The following is a 21864-nucleotide window of genomic DNA, read 5'->3' as shown; positions in this document are numbered from 1 at the left end:
CCACCAGTCCCTCCTCCACTGATGTAATTGATCCCTCTGCTGGAGAAAAGAGCAGAGCAAATTTCTGTCCTTGCAGGTGGGCGGGTCTCGGACCACTCAGTGGGCTGCCCTGTGCCTGTGCTCTGCTTGGCCCTCGTCAGGACCTGCAGTTAAAAACCCATCATTAAAGAGGAAGCATCAGGATTAGAGCCTTTTTGTTTTGTTTCTTCAGAGTTGAGGAAATTCCGGCTAGACTGTTGCTCCTTAGTGGCCCAGTTCTTCCTTTCCTTGGGGGAGGTGCCCAGAGGGCTGGCTCTTGGGTCAGGATGATATCTTTCCTTTGTTGAGGCTGCCTCTTAGCCCTGTCCTGTGTAAAGTGCTGCTTGTGTGTGGCCTCTTTAAATTCTGACCAAGGGTACCATCGCTTAGCATTTTATAGATGAGGAAACTGAGTTATGGTGCTTGACAAGCTTGTGCAGGGTCACATGTGATGGAGTTTTGATTCAAACATGGGCCTTGACTCCAAGTTGTTGTTAAATCCTGCCCTTATTGTATGTGTTCAAAAGCGGTTTTGTATGTTTTTATTTTTTAACCAAGCCCTTGTCATAATGGGTATTCTCACTGAACACAGTGACACAAAACTTCACTCATTTAATGAAGTTACCAGTGAGGTTAAATGCTTTTTTTCCTTATGCTTACAACTTATATTAACTATTTTGGGAAGCTGCCCACATACTTACTGTGCCTGCTTACGTATTGTGCTCTTAGTGTGTTTTCAGAAATAAATACATAATTTATAGGAAATAAAACTAAATCCTCATTATATTTGCCTTCTTGTTTACCTGAATATATTATAATATATATAATTTTGTAACATATTGAATAAATGCTTCAAGAAAGGCCTGCCTTTATCATCAAAATAATTCAAAGTTCTTTTCTCTAGGTTTCAGGACAATCCATTGAATTATTCTTCCTTCCTCCAGTAAAGCTCTCTAATCTCATTAGCTGTGGCATGCACCCTGGAGATCTTTTCTTTTATTTTGCTGTTTTTGATGATAATTTAGACTAGCATTTGTATTTTGTTTATATTTTGGAAAAGGGGCTTCAAGTACTTTTCCTCTGTCGTAGAGGTCTGTCTTTGCCTTGATACTAATGATGCTGCATGTTGATTTTTTCTTTCTTGTCTCTTGATCTTCCTGTTGTTAGTATTGATTAAGGAAAAAGACCTTTACAGCTTCTGTCTCCTCACTGGTAGTGTACTTGGTACAACGTGTTTTAGCAGGGGCATCAGTTTAGCTAATTCAAAAAGCACAGGCCAACGGCAGTCCAGGAAAAGTGCCTTTTATTTGCTTATTGTGAGTGTTAACTTAGACCAGATGCTGAGGCTTTGATGACACTCAGTTGACTTCTACCCTTCAGGGAGCTGCATAGGTTTATGCTGTGCAATCCCCCCTTCCTGTGAGGGCAGTTAACCCTTTTCGGTTACATATGTGGTGAGGTGCCCATGACCCATGGTTTCTGAAAAACATTCTAAGTGAACAGGCATCCTGAGATATCCGATGGTAAAATACCAAAGGACAAATATAGTATCTTGATTAGCAGTATTAGATATTATATGGGGGGAAAAAGCAGAGACCTGGAAGCACTGCAGGGAAGTAATTCAATCAGTGGATTCTGATAATGTAATAAACTACACAAGGGTGAAACTTGAGTAGTTTACACACACTAGAATGCCCTTCAATTGAATTAATTGTTTTATAATGATTGTCTGCCTGTGCACTACTGTTTTAAATATTAAAAAAAAAAGTACAACTTATGTTTTCCCCACATGGGAGTGAAAAGACCCATATCTTCATCACCTTAGTCATTTGTATCCCTCCTTCCTACTCCCTAATCTCTCCGCCAACCCGTCCCATGACTGTGAAAGCTCATGTTTTGGGTTTATTGGTTGGAAATCCTGTCTAGGAAAAATAAAACATATAGACTGTGTTGTATGAATGATAAAACTGCTCCTCAGTTGTGCTGAGTACAGTGGAGGGTTGCTTCTCCCTTTGCAGGTAGTGACGAGGTCTGAGCAGAGGGACTTTCTGTTCACCGAGTTACCCTTGCTCCTACACAGTTTACTGACTGTAGGAGGTAGTCAGAACTTCCAGTCCCTTGCACAGTGTGAGAGGCTTGTAAAGGGGCCCCAAGCCCCGGCCACATGCCAGGTGCTCCACTGCAACAGTCCTGGAGGAGGTGATGTCATTCCCATTGAAAAAATGAGGAAAGCCAATGCCCAGAGTGTCCTGTATGCAGCTGCATAGTCAGTATAGGATCTGAAGTCAGGAATTTGAATCCAGGTCTCTGATTCTAAAGTTCATGCCTGTTGTACTTCTAGAGTCTATGTGTACATCTTATGCCTGTATCAGGGCTTTACAAGACTGGGGACACTGCGCCGAGGCCACGTCCTCATCAGTGGTAACTCTTGGTAAAGATCAGAGGGTGTACCTCGGAATGTTTGACATTAGATTCTGAAGTTGTGATTGTAACAGTGGGAATGCTGGAGACTTCCCTGCTGGACCGGCTGCAATGGGGTGGACGGCTGTGTAGGCTGACAGCCCTGCAGGGGCCGGCCCCTGCTCGCCATGGTTCTGCCTTATTTACATTTCCCTTTATGTTCCTCTCCTCCAGGCCCACGGAAGGTCAGAGGATGCCTGCCCCTCTTTTTCCTGTTACGTCCATGCAGATCAAATTCAGACAATAGAGCTCAGCTTCCTCAGGAGAAGGGCTTTCTCTAGTCCTTTAAGCTTAGTTTAAGTGAATCTTTCTCTGATCTAATTGGGTCTTTTTTATCTACTTGAACACTCGCCATGTTAGTTACCATAAATCACCCCCTCTTTGGTTTTGCTTGTGAAGTTATTTCACCTCAATTTCTCCTAGGTTAAGCCAATCTTGTTATGTATCATAGATTCTTATAACTTTTAGATGTTAACACTAATCAATTTGGCTTTTTTCCACTGAAACATTTGTAAATGGAAATTGTTTTAAAGGCAGACCATTTATATTCAGGCACTGTATTAATTTAAAAAGCTGTATGCTAAAGGCAAATATAAAGCATATTAATGAAAATTTGGAAATAATTGGAAGAAAAATTTCTAAGGTTTCTGTATAACGTAATAGAACATATAGAGGAGAGGAAATGGTTCTATGCACTTTGAGATCTTTAGAAGATCTCTGAAAGACCAGTAGGTATGTGAAGGGCATGGCTTCTGAAAATACGTCTGTTAGGGACTTAGAAGAAAGGACACTTTCAAGGACACTAAATTTTACACATGTATTGCCCAGGCAAGCAAGCTCAGGATAACTTATTTCCTGCCCTTGGGGTCTTACCCCCGGGACCCCTGTTACATGTCCAAAGAACTTTCTTCATCTTCTGTGCTTTTGCACATGCAGTTCCCTCTGCCTGCTACAGCCTGCTCACCTGTTAGGATTTGCTCAGGTGTCACTTCCAGCATGTTGTCCTTCCTGACTCCTCCTCCTTTTTTCTCCAATCAGGAGCAAGATTGCTAGTAGACTTCTGTGCCTAGTAAATGTCCCCTCCTTCCAGGGCTGGGGGAGGACTTGGGGCTCACTCAGCTGCACTCTCTCCCAGTATCTGTGTTGCTACGGAATGGATGAAAAAGGGCTACCCTGGAAATGCAAGCATTATATTAATAATAAGGATGGCTTCAACCTCCTTTTCTCTGCACCCTGCTCTAGTTGTTAAGAAAGTATTATCTACTTTAAAGTATGTATTTAGTTTATTTATATTTCTTTAATTAGCTTCCTAAAAGTATTCTGTTTGTGTCTTCCAAGGCATAACCACATAAGGTAGATTGTAAAAGTTTTCAGCACATAAACATAATGGGTGCTCATTGACAATTGACTGGTCTTGAAATGAGATGATGGTGAATTTTAAATTTTCCTTCTAAACTTTAAGAAAGAGAAAGAGTTAAAGTGGATGAATATAGGGATGTGGCTGGAAGCTGACAGTTAATTTCAACTTTTTGCTTTAAATTATCTTTCTTAGTATGTAGTATTAAAAATCTCCCAAGAAAAATCAACAAGCCCAAATATTTTGATATTGATAAATCTTTATTTTTACTCAATGTTAGTTGCTCTGATTTCTTATCTTTTCACTCTGAATTCACAGGTAAGTATTCTTTCCATTATATTTTCCTGATACTTATCACATCTGGCTTTGCATTTGTATGCTTGCTGGGCTTATTTGTGTTTTCGCTTTGCATCTTCTACTTTTCAGCTCCTTTCCTTTGAACTTTGTGCTCGTAATGTATGTACAGTATTTGCTGTTCTGCCAATTTTGATGTATTCTTTTTTCATGTCCCCACAGACATACTTCTTGTTTGTTGACTTTTTCCCTCCATCGTACTTTGTTGAAGCAGAACAGCTGGGGTGCTCTGAAAGCCAGCTTGAGTTTATCTTTTCCTTTCCTTTCCCTTTCCTTCTCTTTTCTTTTCTCTTAAATCATTATGAGGAACCAGAGATCTTGTCATTAAACTATTTCCTTTTGCTAGATAGAGTTTTGTATAGCAGGGGAATGTAAGCCATCTTCCATCTCTGTTTTTCTTTTATTCTGTCACCCGTCCCCCCCCCCCCACCAATTCAGTTTCCCATCCTGCCTTCAGTTTGTAGAATTCTCAAATGAGTAATCATTTCCTGTCTTCATTCCCACTCCAGTTCTTGCAGGGACCATAATCGACAATGAAATTTCTAAAATTCAGGTTGTTTGTGGGATTTATAACAAATAAAAAGGGAAATGTGGTGATATTAAAAAATTCTGTGCACACATTGGAGAGCAGTGTGGTGGCATTATTTATCTGAATTAAAGTCTTTGGTCTCAGTGGTGTCCTGCACCCAAAGCTGTATTCTGAATGTGAGGCATCCACAGACACAGGTCTGGTTCTGTGAGCACATGTGCTCCCTCACAATGGGCCAGTGAGTAGCAGGGAACTTGTCTGCTGCTCAGTGTGTGCACAGATCTTTGGGAGTGAGCTGCAGTCCACATGATTTGTGAATTGTGCCTTTGTGAAGTGGCTTAATGAATTTGTTCGTTCAGCTTTGATTGGATTATAAGAATATACTGTCTTATGGAGAGTATCTGGCCAGTTATGTTTTGCCTTGTAGATCTTCTTTCTGGCATGTAATTGGGCACATGTACTCAATAAAAGAATGATTCAGAAATTGCAGATATTTTCCCAAAATGAGAAATAATGCTTAAGAATGATAGCCCAGAGATTTTGGGGTAATGTTGGTGGTCAGTAAGTCGGTTTATTACTGAAAATATCTCTAAAGTGAGATGTCTTCAAGAGCTGACATTTTTAACTTACTGTTATAAATGCATTAGCAACACATGTTGACTATTGCTAAATTGAAAACAGCCTTTATTTTTATGATAGGATGTATTTCAAAGTCTGGAACTCTTGTTTCTTCTGGAGCAAAACTAACTGAGTAAAAAAAAGACTAAGACTAGCAATATAATGTGCTGCATATTCTGCTCACTAAGAAAGTATAGCTGCGTAGGTAACAACCTTGCCTTTGTGTAGTAAAGAGCTCAGACAACTGGAATGCTGCAGGAGTGGCCTGCTAGTGGATCATTGGAGTTTTTGGGTAACTGATGGTTAAGCAGAGATCTCTGTAGTGGACTGTTTAAAACAAAATTGCGGTTTCTGATTCTCATTTTTCAAATCCAACATGTGAGGTCTACTTGTGTCTTTCTTTGATGGGTGAGGCTTCCTCGTTGACCCTTCTGAACATTAAAGGTTTTTGAATAACACTGTATATTCAAAAGAAGTAGAAAACTGGGACCCAAGGGAATTCTTTGAAAGTCCTATTCAAATATTTTATTCCTATAACTAAATTAAAAAATAAAAATCAAGTGTTAAAAGTAATTTAGCTCTCTATAAAGGCAGATTGTAGGGAAGGCATTTCTGTTGGTCCAGGGTTCCTCTGGTTCGCTTAGATTCTGCATATTTGAGTATTTTCATTGTCTCCAAGGATGTGTGGTGGAGTGTTGAGGTCCATAGCATCCCTAGTCATGCCCAGAGGCTCTGGATTTAGATAGTGTGACGACACAATAAACATGTCCACTTGGCACATCTGTGCAGCATATAATTTAGAAACCTCATTCCTAACTGCCAGATTATATTTTTAACCTTTTAAACTGGCACTTTCATGTAATGTTTTGGGCTGTTGCAAATGAGATTATGTCGGGGTTTCAACTGAGGAGAATTGGACCCAGAAAGCAAAGCTGGAGATGTCTATGTGAAATATCACTCCCCAGAGCTGTTCAGTTAGAGGGATGTCTTTTGTTTATATAAGAATAAAAATAATAATTGACTACTTTAGCTCACTGACCTTGGTCATTGTTACATCCTCTGATGTAATTTATTAGTGTAATTTATTGAGTGCCAAGATTTTAATTGATGTATAAAGCACAGAATTTACGTGGGACTCCTGCCAGTGGCCTTACTCTACAGTTGAGTATGTGTCTTTCTTCTTTCTGTTTCTCCTTCTTCCCTCCTATTCCTCTCTCTTTCCTCCCCTCCCTCCTACTCTTCTTCTCATGTGCACTCTGAGATCATTCCTTTCCAGGTAGACCTTGGCAGTTTGTGTTTGGCAACTTCTTCCAGGAGTTTTATGTGGAGAAAAACCCACTGATACAGGATTCGTCTGTTTTTTGGCTCCCCCTTGCAAAAGCACTTTGCACTTTCTTGCCTGCTCGATAGAGGTGACAGTATCATGCCCAGCTGGTGTCTGGTCCTACATTGACTGGACAGGTTTGGCTGGATGAGTTTGTACCTACCCAGTAGAAATTCATTTTGATTTACTTACTGCACAGGAGGTGACAACATCAAGTTTACAGCCAGGAATCAGAGATAGGGTCTGAACCTCTTTCAGAAAGGGTTTTATGTATTATCATTAACATAAGAAGCCCATCATAACTTTTTGTCCTTAGAAAAGAGAGATTGTTGAGTGTGCATGATAAGATGATTTTCATGTGAAATTTGAGTCACTTTCTCAGTTATTGGAATGGGTAACAGACGGAAAAAGAGCTTTTTGGACCATGAAACATGTAATTGTTCTGCTCCGGGATTAAAGTGGAGGAAAAGAGTGAAAACCTAAGCTGCCTAGAGCTTAGTGGGTCATTGGGTTGTGCTCCGTTGCCAGGATAGCAGACTTTTTTCCAGCTTCCTTTTAGGGTACCCTGACCCTGGTTCCTCATCACCTCCAGGATGTTGCTGATCTGAATGTCTTAGGTTTGATTCTTCTGCTGGAGATTAGGCTCATGTGTGTACAAAGGAGCAATGTTAGAAAGGTGATTTTGTGCATGCTCCCCGCCCCCCCTTTAGGGTATTAAGCAGTACTGTTAGTGCAGGAAAAATGATCACTCACATTCATGTGTGGGACTCTATCATCAGTTGTTTAACAAGCATAATTGTGTGTGATCAAATTTGACTTTGATGGATTTAAGATCTGAAACTGTTTTGAGTTTAAGTTGCTGATGTGCTTTAGGGAGTTAAAAAACAGATTGATCTTTGCAGAAGAGTTCAGAAACCTTTAAGAGTGATGCTTAGATCATTCTCATAGAAATGTTATTGGATTCCAGATATTTCAATTTGAGCTGAGGGCAGTGAGTTCACCTGGTGTGGGCTGCAAGTTCCTTGTCTGATATCACTTCACCTACAGAGTTACCGGAGGCTCCAGGCAGCATGCTTCCCTTGGCCAGCCTTGTGGCTGCAGCCTTTTCCCCTGCAGAAAGAGCCTGCTTTGTGTGCTCTCAGATATGCGCCCTGCCTCTCCTGGCCCTCACTGTGTCAGCTCCACTGACGCCTGTCTGTTAGGTGGTCACCAGGGCATTACAGTGCTCACAAATTACTTTCTACTAGAAATGGCTATTTTTGTTAAAGTACTCATTTTTCACAAGCAGGTAAAAGTAACTTCAGGAGTATGCTTGGAAAATTGTTCTAATATTGTATTTAGCAAAAAGTACATCTCAAAACAGTGCATTTTTACAGAGGTTTTGGCATAAAGCTCCATACATTAGGAGGTATAGTCCTCTTATGGAATTAACAAAGGCATTTTCCAGGATTTGAGCATTTCCTCCCCTTGGAATACCCTGCAACTTCTTAATCAACTCAATATGCAGGTGGTTCCATCTTTCTTTCTTTTTTTCTTTCAAAAACTGAAAAATATTTATAGATTATTCTGTTTTGTAGTAGAATGTCCTATTTGGCACACTTAGGAAAAAGTCAGGTTAGTGATGTGTGAATAATGATAGAATATTAAAATTTTGAAGATTTGATCCACCAAGTTCATGTTATCGTTTATTCTGTTTTAGACTGGAATTGATTTGTGGTATAACTAAAACATATAGTGAGCAAATCGTTTTCAGTATACTGTCAGTCTAGTAATGTCTGTTGTTCATTCACTCAATTTGTTTGACGTCTCAATAGTAGGATTATGGAAACACTCAGTTCATGTTGAAACAATTATTTCTCCTGTGTTGTTGGTATGTTTGTTTTCTCAGGTGTCTTTTCACAGCCTGGCTTTCCCTTCTTTCCTGCTGGCAAAGCTGGTGAACATGTGGGGAGGCAGTGGGGAAGAATGGGGTTATATGTGATTCAAGCTGGTCCAGCCGACAGGGAACTGGAGGGATTTTCAGAATTGCAGGGACAGCTGGGCAGAGGGAACTCACTGGATAAGCTGCAGAATCCTTAATTATCTAACAGCGTGCCTTTCTCCGACACCCTGAATGATGGGGCATTACATATGCAATCAATCCTGCTCCTTGGTTTGGTGCTGGCTGGGGGTAGGTGTGGGGGAGGGAAGGAAGACAGATGGGCCAGGGAGGGTAGAGGGGTGGGGAAAGGGTTGGGAGGAGAGAGACTGGGGGGGGGGGCTGCTTAGTAAATAGAGTGGGGTTGGAAAATGTTGGGGTTTCTTTGTATTTGGTAGTTTAATGATTTAATTGTCTTAGACCAATTATGAAACTATGTGAAGATTGATTGGTTGGTCCATGTTTTGTATGCAATTATTTGCGTATTTTCTAAGCAGAGTACCTTGTAGCTTCTTGTTTAGAGCTATTAAAGTTCACTTCTTATTGAACTGACTTTTTTTTCTCCCTATTTGTTACTTATCATTGTTTACCTTTCCATTCCTCTTCTTAAGGTATATTTTTTATGTTTTTTTTTTAAATTTTAGGTTTACTTTTGAGTAAACCTGGGGTTTACTGAGGGTCCCTTTTTATGCTTACTACCTTTTTTGCTTACTACCCTTTTATGCTTTTAGTAGTATGCTTACTACCCTTTTATGCTTTTAGTAGTATGCTTACTACCCTTTTATGCTTACTAGTAGTATGCTTACCATCCTTTTATGCTTACTACCCCTGAGGGTCCCTTTTTATGCTAACTACCTTTTATGCTCCAGCTCGACCCCCTCTTTCTTGTTTTCTCATGTTGCAATTTTTTTTTTAAAGTTAATTTTCTGAAATTCTGATAACTAGTGAGACTCTACTAGCATGGATGAAAAACAGAAAAACTGGAGCCAGTAGAAGTCCTGACAATAATCACATCACACGCCACTCCCATTCGGCAGGCATTTTAGTTGGTAAAATAAGGCTCTTTTCTTTGAAAAGGATGGTTAAACCAACTGTTTACTAAAAGGAAGAGGTAGGATTTTAATATTTGAGGCTTGTCACTGGCAGGGCATTTCATTGCTGTGAACATTGGCTTTCATCAGAAATAAATGATTAATTCATTCTGAATACGGGCCTTTCCTCCTTCCCCCTTCTCTTCTTCTCCCTCGTTAATATCTAGCATGTGTCTGAATGAAATGAAAATGCAGCTCTGTTGATTATGGCTAAATCATGCCTCATGCCTCAAATATGTATATAAGTCAGAGCCAGTGCCGCAGTTGGGTGAGTACTCTTGCACCTGAAAGGTTTGTGATTTTGCAAAACTGATGCGTGCTTCCCATTAATGTGTTCAGGACTTGTAAAGAATAGTTAATAACAACTTCATCCCCTCTAAACACAAACAAAACCTTCCCCTAATTGTAGTTATTCATTTAAAATGAGTTAAAACTGTATCAGTGATTGCTGTAAATGAAACCCCATTTGAATATATTCTTGTTGGGTACAAATTAATTTTTCGAAAGTCATAAAAGCAACAATAACTATAACGATAATGTATCCTTTTATTTTGCCTTTACCTCCTGGTCTTAAAAGAAAAGAATATTAAATTTAAGTAAACCTTGGAAATGATTCCTGCTTTTAAAAGAAGTTACTTTTGAAAGTTTCCAAGTCAAGACAGTTACATTAAAGGGTTTTCTGCAGATGGGATCATAAGCCTCTTTAAGAGGGTCTTTATCAACCTCTCCTTATGGAATAACAGCAGGGAAAGAGAATTTTGAAGGCTTAAATTTATTTTTAGTTTTTATCTTTATATCAGGGACTCAAATAGTGTTTTCAGTTTGAAATTTTGGTTTAACCGCAAGGGAAAAATCGATGATGCAAGAACTAGTGCCGATGGGATCTAGTGGATAAGTGGGGGTTGGCTTCCCGTCATGGGGACATTGCAGTTCATCAGAGGCACAGGAGTGAAGGCCAGGAGGGTGGGACAGATATGTCGAGCTGGCAGGTTTGCTGGCCAGAGCATGTGAACACTGATGCAGCAGCTAAGCGTTTATTTCTACCCTCTTTCCCCTGGTACGTTGTTATTTAGTGGTCCTGTCAGCTGAGGAGAGCATGAGTTCACCAGTGTGAGAATGATCGTTCTGTCTGGTTTGGTTAGAACCGCAAGGCTGGTGGCAAGGCTTGGGCCATCAGGCAGGGATGGCAGTTGTGTAGTACCGAACTGTTTCCTGATGAGTGTAGGTTTCCCTTGGATGAGATGAAAGTATAACTTGTTTTAATTGACTTAACACAAAGTGATCATTTGATTCCTAATGAAAATGTTTACCATCTTCTGTCTACTACGTGTATGGAGCAGGGAAAATTAAATGTAGGAAGACACCTTGTCAGACCAGAGTCTTGTGTTTGCGCGCTACGTGCCCTCAGGGCTCTTGCTCAGGACAGGAATGTGAGGGCTCGAAGACTGACTGGCTTCGGAAAAGCCAGGTAGGCAAATAAATACCCTTTCTTTTTTCTGAGGCAGAATTTAGCTCACAGTTTTTAGGAGATAATTTGTTTCATGAGCCACATTCCTGGATTTGAAGTTTCTCATTACAGGGAAATTGCTCTGTAGTGTCGTACAAAGGCACGGGCAAGGCTTAAACGTAAGGGACATGGCATCAGTGCGGTCCTGATCCTTTCCAGTTCTAGAGAGCTCTTTGATGAGCAGTGATCTCTAATTGACTGTGACTTGAAGCACCAGGCCCCTCTGAAATAAGAGGTAGTTGTGGGCTCGTGAGCAAACATTACATAGTGACGCTGGTCTCTGCTTTACTTCTTAAATTTTTGCTCACCCTCTAAAGTTAAAACAAACTCAAGTTTTCAAGTAAATAGACAACAAATATGTTGCCTACTTATAAATCTGTGGCGCATAATTGGGACTTGCCACATCATGAATGCTGTTGTCTGGGGGGGGGGTCCCACCCACTGTCTGAGAATATGGGGAGCTCATGAGAGGAAATCCTGCTTAACCGTCATGCTCCCATTTACCAGTCATGTGTCCACATGGATGTCTTAGAGTAGGTAAATTTCCAGAAAGTTTTAGGATTTTAATATTCAGAATTGATAGCTTTCTGAGTTAACTTCATAGCTGAGAGGTATTAAACTTAAGAAACTTTTGGAATACATTTCATGTAGACCTGTTTCTTCCCAAATATGAAAATGAAATCATTTTCTGTTCTTTGGTTTTTCTGAATGCTATTATTAGAAGAAAGGATTACAATAGGAAACCTCCAGTTTACTAGGAATCTGCAGATACAGCATTGGCAAATTGAGATACCTCCTAATTTCTTTTTACAAATTGCCTTTTCCTAACTTCATCTTTGAAGTTGTGGAAAATACAAAATGTAAAAACGGGGAAATAAGAAACTCAGAGTCCCATCACTTGGAGGGGACAAATGCCACACAGGCAGTATTCCCTGGCCTGTTCAGTTCCTTCCTGCTCTGCAGTACCTCCCAACACAGCCGCTCAGAGGGCCCCCTTGAGTGATGTGCATCATATTGGGTCACTTGCCTGTGTAGACCATTCAGGGCTTCCAAGGCCCTGTTAACCTGGCATATGCTATGTGTTCTCTCTCCCACCCCTCAGTCTCCATCACAGCATCCTGTATCCCTTATAGACTGTATCCTACTTTGTATTTATATTTGCTTACATGTGTTTTGTCTCTTGCACTGGAGTGTGAGCTCTGTGAGTGTGGGGACCATGTCTCAGTAGCATCCCTAGAACCTGACAAGCACCTGGCATATTATAGGGGCTTAATGGAAGTTTATTAAACAATAAATGAACAAAGGAATCGTTAAGACCATTCTATTTGCATGCACATTTACATGTAATTACATATATACAAGTCCTCTAGAAAATTCTCAGTTTGATCCTCCCCCACCCCCCGGGCATCAGTATAGTTCCTTTTCATTCTAAATGAAGAGGATGGGGCTATCACACACTTTTTTAAAAAAGCACTAAAGATTGCTATTTATAATTTTAATAAAAATGGGAGTACATAGTCTTCCTGTTTTAAATGAAAAAGATCCAGACTACTGCACTATTTTTAAAACTTTAAAAAAATCATAGGACCAGATTTAGATCTCTTTTGAACTGCAGGGTGTTTTTCTTCTTTTTCTTTTAAAATAATTTTAATCTTACATAACATTTGTACAAATAGTACAAAGAGTTCACGTGTACCCTTCACCCTGCTGCTTCTAACATTATCAACTTTCATAAAAAGAAACAATTATCAAACCAGGAAATTAACACTGGCACAATCTTAGTACCAAAACTGCAGATCTTACATGAATTTCACCAATTTACCTCCTAATTCCTGTTTTTTGTGCCCTATGATCCAGTCCAGTATCTCACATTGCGTTAGTTGTCATGGCTCCTCAGTCCCCTCCACTCTATGGCAGTTCCTCAGTCTTTCACGACCCTGACTCTTTCGTTGAGTACTGGTCAGTTATTTTGTAGACTGTCTCTCAGTGTGAGTTGGTCTAACAATGTGTTCTCATGATTAAACTGAGGCTAACTAGTTTTGTCAAAAAGTCTACAGAAGTAATGTATTCTTAGTGTATGGCATCAGGAGTACATGATAATGAGATGTCTTAGCTTGATCACTTAGCTAAGTTAATGTCTGCTTAATCACTCCTCAGTAAAGTTATTTTTCCTTTGTAATTGATAAATGTCTTGGGGGAGACATTTTGAGACTAATTTTCATGTTTCTCCTTAAATTTCCCTCTTCTGATTTTAGCATCAATTAGTAGATCTTGCCTGTAACAGTTGTTTCTGTGATGTTTGCCTAATGGTGATTTTGTATTTCCTTCATTCCTTTCACATTTATTAATTGGAATTTTTCTATAAGGAAGACCTATCCCTTCTCCATTTAAATATTTAATTTTTAATATCAAAATGAAGTTATGGACATTTATTCTGTGGTTGTAATCCAGAAGTTTTATTTTATTTTATTTTTTGTTTTTTGCTCAGATTGTTCCACCTTTGGCCACTGGGAGCTCCTACAGGTTGGCTCCTGTGTCCTTTTGACATGTCCCATCTTTGTTGAGCACTTTCTTGATTTTGGTGCCGCATGATGTCTCAAGCTCATCTTGTATTTTCCCTGCCCTCACCCTAGAGTCAGCCACTTTTCCAAGGATCCTTGGTGCCTGTAATTGGAGGATGATACTTAGAAAGCAGGATATGAGTGTTCAGTGCACTCATTGCTACTTACTGGGTTACTGTTGCTCCTAGCCCCTCTCAATGGACAGAGCTAGGAAGAACATGCATATATACTAACCTGTGCTTGCATACACATCTATATTTATTTCTGTATCTATTTGTATAAATATGCATGTGTGCATATATATACATATACATATATTTAAAGACCATTACTTTGTACTCATGCCCCTGATTCCCAGCCAGCACTCTAAGGTTCATTCTAGCCTTTCCTCTTCCCTTATTTGTAACTTCTTTCTTAGACAGTGAGAAACCTGATTCTCATTACTACAGTGTATTTACTTATTTGTGCAGTTCTATTGTGTCATTGAGGATTGAACCAGAGACTCAGAAGTGGTAGGAGATATATTAAAAGATCTATTACGGGAAATTGGGTTATGTGATCGTGAGTCTGGCTAGGTGAGTCTGGAATCTGTAAAGCAGGCTGCCGGGAAAGACAGGCTGGAACTCTTGGCCATGAGCTGAAGCTGCTGTCCACAGGTGGATTTTCTTCTTCAGAGAAGCTGCAGTTCTGCTCTTAAGGCTTTTCAACCGATTGAATCAGGCCCCGTGGATTATCAAGGATAAATCTCTTTTACATAAAGATAACTGATTATGGACTTTAATCACATCTACAAAATACCTTTATGGCGGCATCTAGGTTAATATATGACTGAATAACTGGGGACTATAGTCTGGCCAGATTTGACACAAAGCTGACCATCTCACCTAGTATATGCATAATGTAGTTACAGAATTGCTAATATTATAGACATAATTTTAAAATTTTGCAAAATTGTAAAGAATTGTAAAATTTATAGACATGATGAATAAGGAATAGCACTTGTCAAAATCTCTAATTTTCCCTTTTATTTATAATTTTGTTTATTGTTTATCAGTCTTGCCCTGTATCCCCAGCACTTAGGATTATGCCTCATACATGACTAGCTATTGAATGGATAAAAGGAATAAGGCCTTTCATCAAAATATTTCTTTAGTAATGCTTTTCCCCTTTGCCAGTATTTCCATTGTGAGAGGAGAGTGAAGTAGAAGACCCAGTTTGGAAGGTGTTAGAAAGAGATCCAAAGGTGAGTGTTAGGTCAAGTCCTGGGTTCTAGGGAAATGTTTCATAAGTGTTCTCTACTCTGAAAGACAGATCTGTTCCTTTCACAGAACGCCTGCTTCCTGTCCTCCTCCCCACTCCTTTCCGTCCTTCTGTAAGTTATGCTTGGTTAATTACTATGCTTTTGAGAAAAGAAAAACTCTGCATAGTTTAAAGCTTCAAAATAAATAAGTTGAGGGCATTATCATTATCTGACAGTAGCAGTTCACATTTTTGTTTTGGAGTAGCAGGATAATGCAAACTATAATTTATTTGATCATATTTTATAAAGGCTTCTCCTATGTCATACATTTGAGGTATAGAGAGGAAAAGATATGTGCTCTGTAATTAAAGGGCATATATTCTAGTGTACTATTTCTCTAATGTGAGTAATATGTGGTTCTGTTTCAAAGGAAAAACAATTATCTGGAATCCCCAGTGTTGACTTATGTTACTTTTGTTATAATGTTCCTTAGGTATGTAGAAACCTATAACTAGGAATAAACACCTTATGCTTATGTTTATCTTAACTATGAGCCAAAGCCAGTACATAATGAAATATAAAACTACAAAATCATTGAAATCCAAATTTACTGTATTAATGTGACAGATGATATTGTTTTACTAAAGCAAAAGCACTATTTGTAATACAAAATATTGTATTGACTCATACAGGCAGAGGTCTTTGAGTTCAGCCTGCCTTTCTTGCCATGGATGATTCAGTCTTCCCAGTTCTGTGTTGGAACTGCTGAAGTCCTGGTTCTTGTGGAGTGCAGTGTGATGTCATTTGGTCTTCTCTTGCCCCAAGTGTATCATCTGTATAGCAGGTCTGCCTCTGTTGATTTCTTGTTGGTGTCGCACAATGAAAGTGGTAATAGTTTGCCCCATCCTGACTCTAAATGCAGTACAAACTGGGACATTGAAAAAGAAGATGAAAGAATAAGCTTCTTGACATACTGCTAACACCCAAGAATATGTCCATGGATTTCCCCCTGGTAGGGGTGCAAACATACTCTTACCATATGATGCTCTCATTGCTATATTGGAGGTGTGTACAAGGTGCAGTGTGATGGTGTGAGAGAGTGCTAGCATTTAAGTTGAAACTTAAAGGACGGGAAGGAATTTGCCAGGCCAATATGCAGGGGAGAGTATTTCTGGCAGAACTAACATCGCATATGTGGTCATGGGGCTTGGAGGTGTGGGTGGTTCAGTCCTGTTTGTATATACTACAAATGAACTTTTGAAGTTCAGTGTTGCCTTCTAGCACAATCCTTATTATGGAATTCTTACATTTACATTCTGAGAGGTAACTTATGCATGTGTTATAACACTGTAAGATTAAGGTCTTCCTTCATTTTTCTGGTTTTATTTTCCTTTTTCCAGCTTTATTGAGGTATTCTTTATATGCCATACTATTTACCTGTTTCAGTGTATAGTTCAGTGGCTTTGTAAATCTATATATTTATCTATAAATTTGTCCCACAGTCCAGTTTTGGAATGCTTTCATCACCTCACAGCATTCATTCCTGCCAGTTTGTAGTTATTTCTTGTGCCTGTCCCTAGTCAACCACTGGTCTGCTCTCTGTCCCTATAATTTTTCCTTTTCTAGAAATTCTATATAAATAGGATCATGCAGTGTGTAGCCTTCTGTGTCTGATTCCTTTTATTTAACATAATTTTTTCTATAGACATCTATGTCATAGCACATATCAGCACTCCTTTTTATAACCAAGTGAAAGTGATACTCTTTTGTATGTACCACATTTTGTTTATCCATGATCAGTTGATGGACTTTTGGATTATTTTCAAGTTTTGGCCATTACAGATAATACGGTTACAGACATTTGCAAGTCTTTGTGTGAAAGTATGTTTTAGTTTATTCCTTGGTAGATACTTAGTACTGGAATTGCAGGATCTTATGGTAAGTGTGTGTTTAACATTTTAAGAAACTGCCAAACTATTGTCCAAAGAAGCTGTACCATCTTACTGAGTGTATGGTCTTACTGGCAGCAAGCCACCGTGTTGTCATTTACACTTACAGTGAACAGCAGCGTGCATACATGGGGCAGAGGGAAGGAGAAGGTGCGAATGTCACTAGTGGGATGGCTTGTCTTCTTTGTTTCCTACTTGATATTGTGAATTCCTACACCAGCACCAAATTGCATAGAGTGGCAATCTGAAGATTTTGCTTTCTTGTTTCTAGAATTCAGTGTTCATATCAGTTCTTTTTCTATTTGTGAGCTCTAGTTTTATGCGTACTATTTGTCAGTCACCAGAGTCTGGAAAAATACCCCTATAGTGATCCCCAGCTGGGTTGAAACAACACCCCTCATAACTGTGTTGTAGTGAAATTCTCTGGCCGTAGCTTTTAGAAAGTTAGGGGAAAGCTATAAATGTGTAGGAAGAAGAGCGGATATTTTGGAGTGTGTGGTTTGGGTGTGTGTGCAAAAGGAAAACTAGGGTACTGTTATGTTATTACCCATGTGGTATTTTTACCACAGCATTATTAAAGTGACGAGTTGTCTTGGAATCAGACTTGGTACAAGACTGAAGTTTGTGTGTAGATAGCCCAGCAACAGAAGGGTTTAGGTTTGATGTTTTAATAGCATTAGGTGGAAAGCATAGATTACTTTATACCTTTTGGTCACAATATAAAGTTCAGCACTAAGATTATCATCTTTCCCTGGTAAGTCTGGTCAGTCTGCCTCCGTCCCCTGGATCCCCTCTCTCCGGTCACTTGGCGTGCGCTACAAGCTGTGCACACCAGAGCCTGCATCCTTCCCTCTCTCCCACGTTGTATGGAACCCTGAGTTTTTATGTTTTCTTTCTTACTTCCAATCTGACTTCCTGTCCTGGCTGTGGCTGTAGCCTCCGAATTCCTTTTCATCTTTTCTCTGTTCCTGTCCATCCTTCACAGTGGTATGGGAGAGATCTGTTAACAATGAAAAACCATTTGTGTGGCCCTGTTAAGATTTAATGTAAAAATGTGTGTGCTTGTGCACATGCGCGTGCGTGCGTGCGTGCGTGTGTGTGTGTGTGTGTGTGTGTGTGTGCTGACTTTAGGGTGAAGTGTGAATGTTCCGTGATGTACGAGGCCCTCTTGGCCAGGTCCTGTCTGCACCATCCCGTGTTTGCACGCACAGCGGGCAGCCTCTTGCTCACAGCCTCCTGCTCGCAGCCTCCCATGCTCTCTCGCCTCCAGGCCTTCAGAGATCCTGCGCTCATTGTCTGGGAGACCCTGTCCTCTCCAGCCCTTGTCTGCTCTGAACACCAAAGTCCATCCTTTCAAGACCTAGTGTAGGTGTCCCCACTACCTGAAGCATTCCCAGACATCTTTTCTGTCCCTCCTCCATTCTTCCTGTGTTGTCATAGCACTTCTGCAAAACTTTGTATGTGACTTTGTTCCCGAGTACTGTAGCAGTGTGTTTGCTTTTGCTCCCCTGCTGGCCCCTGTACTCCACTTTTCTAATATGTTTGTGACCCTGGCATCTAATACAGTGCTTGGCACCAAGTGTGCACTCAACAGTGATTGGCAGATGAAGAGGGAAAAGGAGCCCGGGCTAACCAGGGTGGGAGTGGCAGATCTTTGTGAGAAATGAGGAGCTGTCCATTAGCATTGGAGGAGGAATGCCGGGAACTGTGCCTTTCAGCTAGGAGGAGACCCAGACCCATTCACTGACGGAGGGGTTTCATAAGAGATACCACCTCCTTAGATTACTTGTTCCAATAATCAAGAGCCCTCATGCTTAGGAAACGTAGACTGATATTTTATCCAAATCCTTTATATTAGGATTTAAGCCTTTTTAGTCTTAGTATCTGTGCATCCTTCTGTGAAGGCAAATAGAACATTTGAACCAGAATTGTAATAAAATTGAAATGAAACTTGGGAAGTTAGATGCCAAAATGTGTGAACCTACTAGATAAGCTTTAAACCACATATCCATGGTTATTGAAAAGTGAGGGTTTTGCATACAATGTACTTTTCCCTGTTTAACTTTCCTCTTATGTGTAGTTCTGCTTTATGTATTCCGGTTAGATATTCTGCATGCTGCTCTTCATTCTCTGGACTTTTTTATTCCTACAAGTTGCCAGGGATAATCCCATGTGGAATTACACTTTATAAAATAAGCATGCCTGCCCAAAGGAGCGTGGCAGTCTAGGAAGCAAATGTTGCGAGGGAAGGGATGTGAGACTGTCTCTCATCACCAAGGAGTTCTCCATTTGGTTCATGGTGCAGTTGCCTTGGAGATTGGAGCCCACCTTTTACTTTTTTTCTTTTTTTAAACTACATCATGGTTGTGAAGTCTTTTTTGGCATTTTGGTAGATTAATTTTTACCTGACCTTCACGAGTCGTACTGCCTCAGTTCACTTCCTGGTGATCTCACCTTGCAGCATCTGTGGATAAGGCATCGAGATCTCTATTTGAAATGTTGTATGCTTTATATTCTTGTTCTTGGTCTAGGAGCTTAAATATCTTTTATAGATTAATGCAAATATTTGTGTTTTACTTTTGTTAAGGACATTTAATGTCTTTCCTCTCATGTATGGAATATGCATCTTTCCAGCTCTCTTCCTTTTATTGGTGGTGGTGGGAGATTTAGCAGGTCATGCTTCCCTCTAGCTCTGTACTGGCCCAGCTACACTGTGAACCAGATTGATGGCTTTTATAGAAGTCTTTTTCTAGGTATTACCAATATTGTTACCAAGAGGAAAACTTTAATAACTTAGTTCTCTGTAATTATACTTGCTACCTTCACTCTGAAGGCAGGTGTAAGGATAAGTAAGGTAAAGTGCTTTGATCTTCTCAAAAGCAAAATAGTTTAAGGAGGATATATAGTGGAGATTAAGTCCCTGGCAGACAGCACGATGTAGCTGTCAGGCGTGTCTGGTGGTTAACATTAGGATCCAGTGTTAACTGCCAATGTGCCAACTTGAAGGAAACCATTTCCCCTGGTATAAGCCAAAGTAAAGAAATTCGTTTAAACAGTTTGAGAATGAAGCTGTATTTTAATGAATGCCATGCATGTTGATTGACCCAATGTACTGTCATAGTTGATACCATTAGCTGTTACCCTTATGTTTAATTTTTTAAAAATCATTTTTAAATACACTAAGTCGTTATCCAAAAATTATTATTTTTTCAGGTTAGCCTATATGTGACTCAGTTCTGAGTAGTGGAGTATTTACTAATTGTTTGGGGAATAAGATGCTTAGATAAAAGTGCTTAAATATCTCTTTATATATGTTTTGAGGTGTTTATAGTACTTGGGAAATACCTTACAACCTCTTTATTTCCAAGATTCTAAATATCTGAAGGGCTGTCAGGTCCCTTTACGGGGATATGGGTCTCACCACGAGCTGGCCTCCTTTGTGGCTGTTCCAGGAGGGACAGCTGGTGGACCCTCTGTCTCAGAGTGGATTCTGGGCAGCACAGGAGTGGCCGGACCAGGTGATGCCCAGGGTTCCTTCAACCCTAGATCCTGAGAAATCTGATACAGCTTTACAGATAAGAAGACTGACATTTAAGGAAATTAAATGGTTTTTACCTTTTGCATCTTAAGAACTAAAGAAATGAGAGGTTCAAGTAAGTACTTTTGTCATGTTTGCAGCTGAGACTTAGAAAAAGTGAAAAATGAGATCGAAGGTAAGTGCTTCCAATCAGTTTTCTGACAGTGTTGTCTGCCCACCCCCACCCACACTACCCTGTGTGGCCTCCCTGAAATATGTGGCCTTCGCCCATGCAGTCCCTCTGTTTCTCTCTCCCTCCTCCCCCCACTTACTGGGTGAATTTTTGCTTATCCAACACATTGCTCTACAGATAGATACCTCCTCCCTGGACTCCCTCTAGGCCCTTGTTTACCTTTACCCCATGCTTACTCGTCTCCTTACTGGCCCCAGTGTTCTCGCAGTGTTTTCCACAGACCTGTGTTAGAACAACACCCTGTATCGTGTTGTACATTTCTCAAGAGGCTAAACTTCCTAGACATGTTGTATGATCTTAGTGGTCTTACTCAGTCAGTAGGATATACCTACTCAGCTGGGACGTGAAGTCAGAGCATTTGTTTCGTCTCAGCCTAGCGACTTCTTAGCTCTGTGGTGGTGAACAGGCTACTTACCCAGTGCCTCCTCTCTTGGGTGAGGGTGTTGACAGGGCCTCCCCCATGGGTCTGTTAAGGAGAGTAAATGAGTTGATACCTGTAAAGTTCTTAGAACAGGGTCATGTAAGCATTTCATAAGTTATAATTATTTGGACCAAAGCTAAGAACCAAGTTTTATTAAGAAACACATTATTAATAGAGTTTATTTAAGGAGACAAAGTTTTGGGCCAAAACAAAATGAGATTAAGCTGCTCTCAACAGAGATACCCAAATGACCTTGAGTAATATAGCTGAAATTTAGTAGATGTCTCCTCTCTCATGGAACAGCCCAAAGTGGAGCGATCCAAGGCTGCTGTAGTCTGTAGGATCATTCAGGGGCCCAGTTTCTGTTCATGTTGCTGCTCACTGGCAGCTGGTCTCATTCGCGTTGTAGAAGCTGCTCTACCTCCAGTCTGTCTTCCAGCTTGCAGGGAAGAGAAGGGCCAGGAGAGTGGTTCCAACTTTAAGGACAGGAGCCAAAAGTTGTATGCGTCACTTATGGTCACATCCCATTGTCCTGAAGAGTCACATGTCCACACTGAGCTGCAAGGGAAAACTGAGGGGGTTTCCCTCAGGTGGACTGGTTAGATTCCAGGTTCTGCTTACAGGCTGTCAGATTTTGGGAAAGTTATTTACCTTTTTGAGCCTGCTTTTTTATCCATAAATGGGGTTAATAGTAGTACCTACCTTATAGGGTTAACTCGAGACTCACGCTAAGATGATATACATAAA

General features: G+C 40.2%; 1 protein-coding gene across 1 annotated transcript in view; it reads left to right on the top strand.

Moving 5' to 3' along the window:
• Nucleotides 1–21864, top strand: part of PELI2 (pellino E3 ubiquitin protein ligase family member 2) — a 154785-nt gene that overhangs the window by 11341 nt on the left and 121580 nt on the right. The gene's annotated exons all lie outside the window — the stretch shown is intronic.

This window comes from Microcebus murinus, chromosome 6 (genome assembly GCF_040939455.1).
Source record: "Microcebus murinus isolate Inina chromosome 6, M.murinus_Inina_mat1.0, whole genome shotgun sequence".
NCBI lineage: Eukaryota > Metazoa > Chordata > Mammalia > Primates > Cheirogaleidae > Microcebus > Microcebus murinus.
Note: the sequence above shows the minus strand (reverse complement) of the source record. Positions and strands in the feature narration are given on the sequence as shown.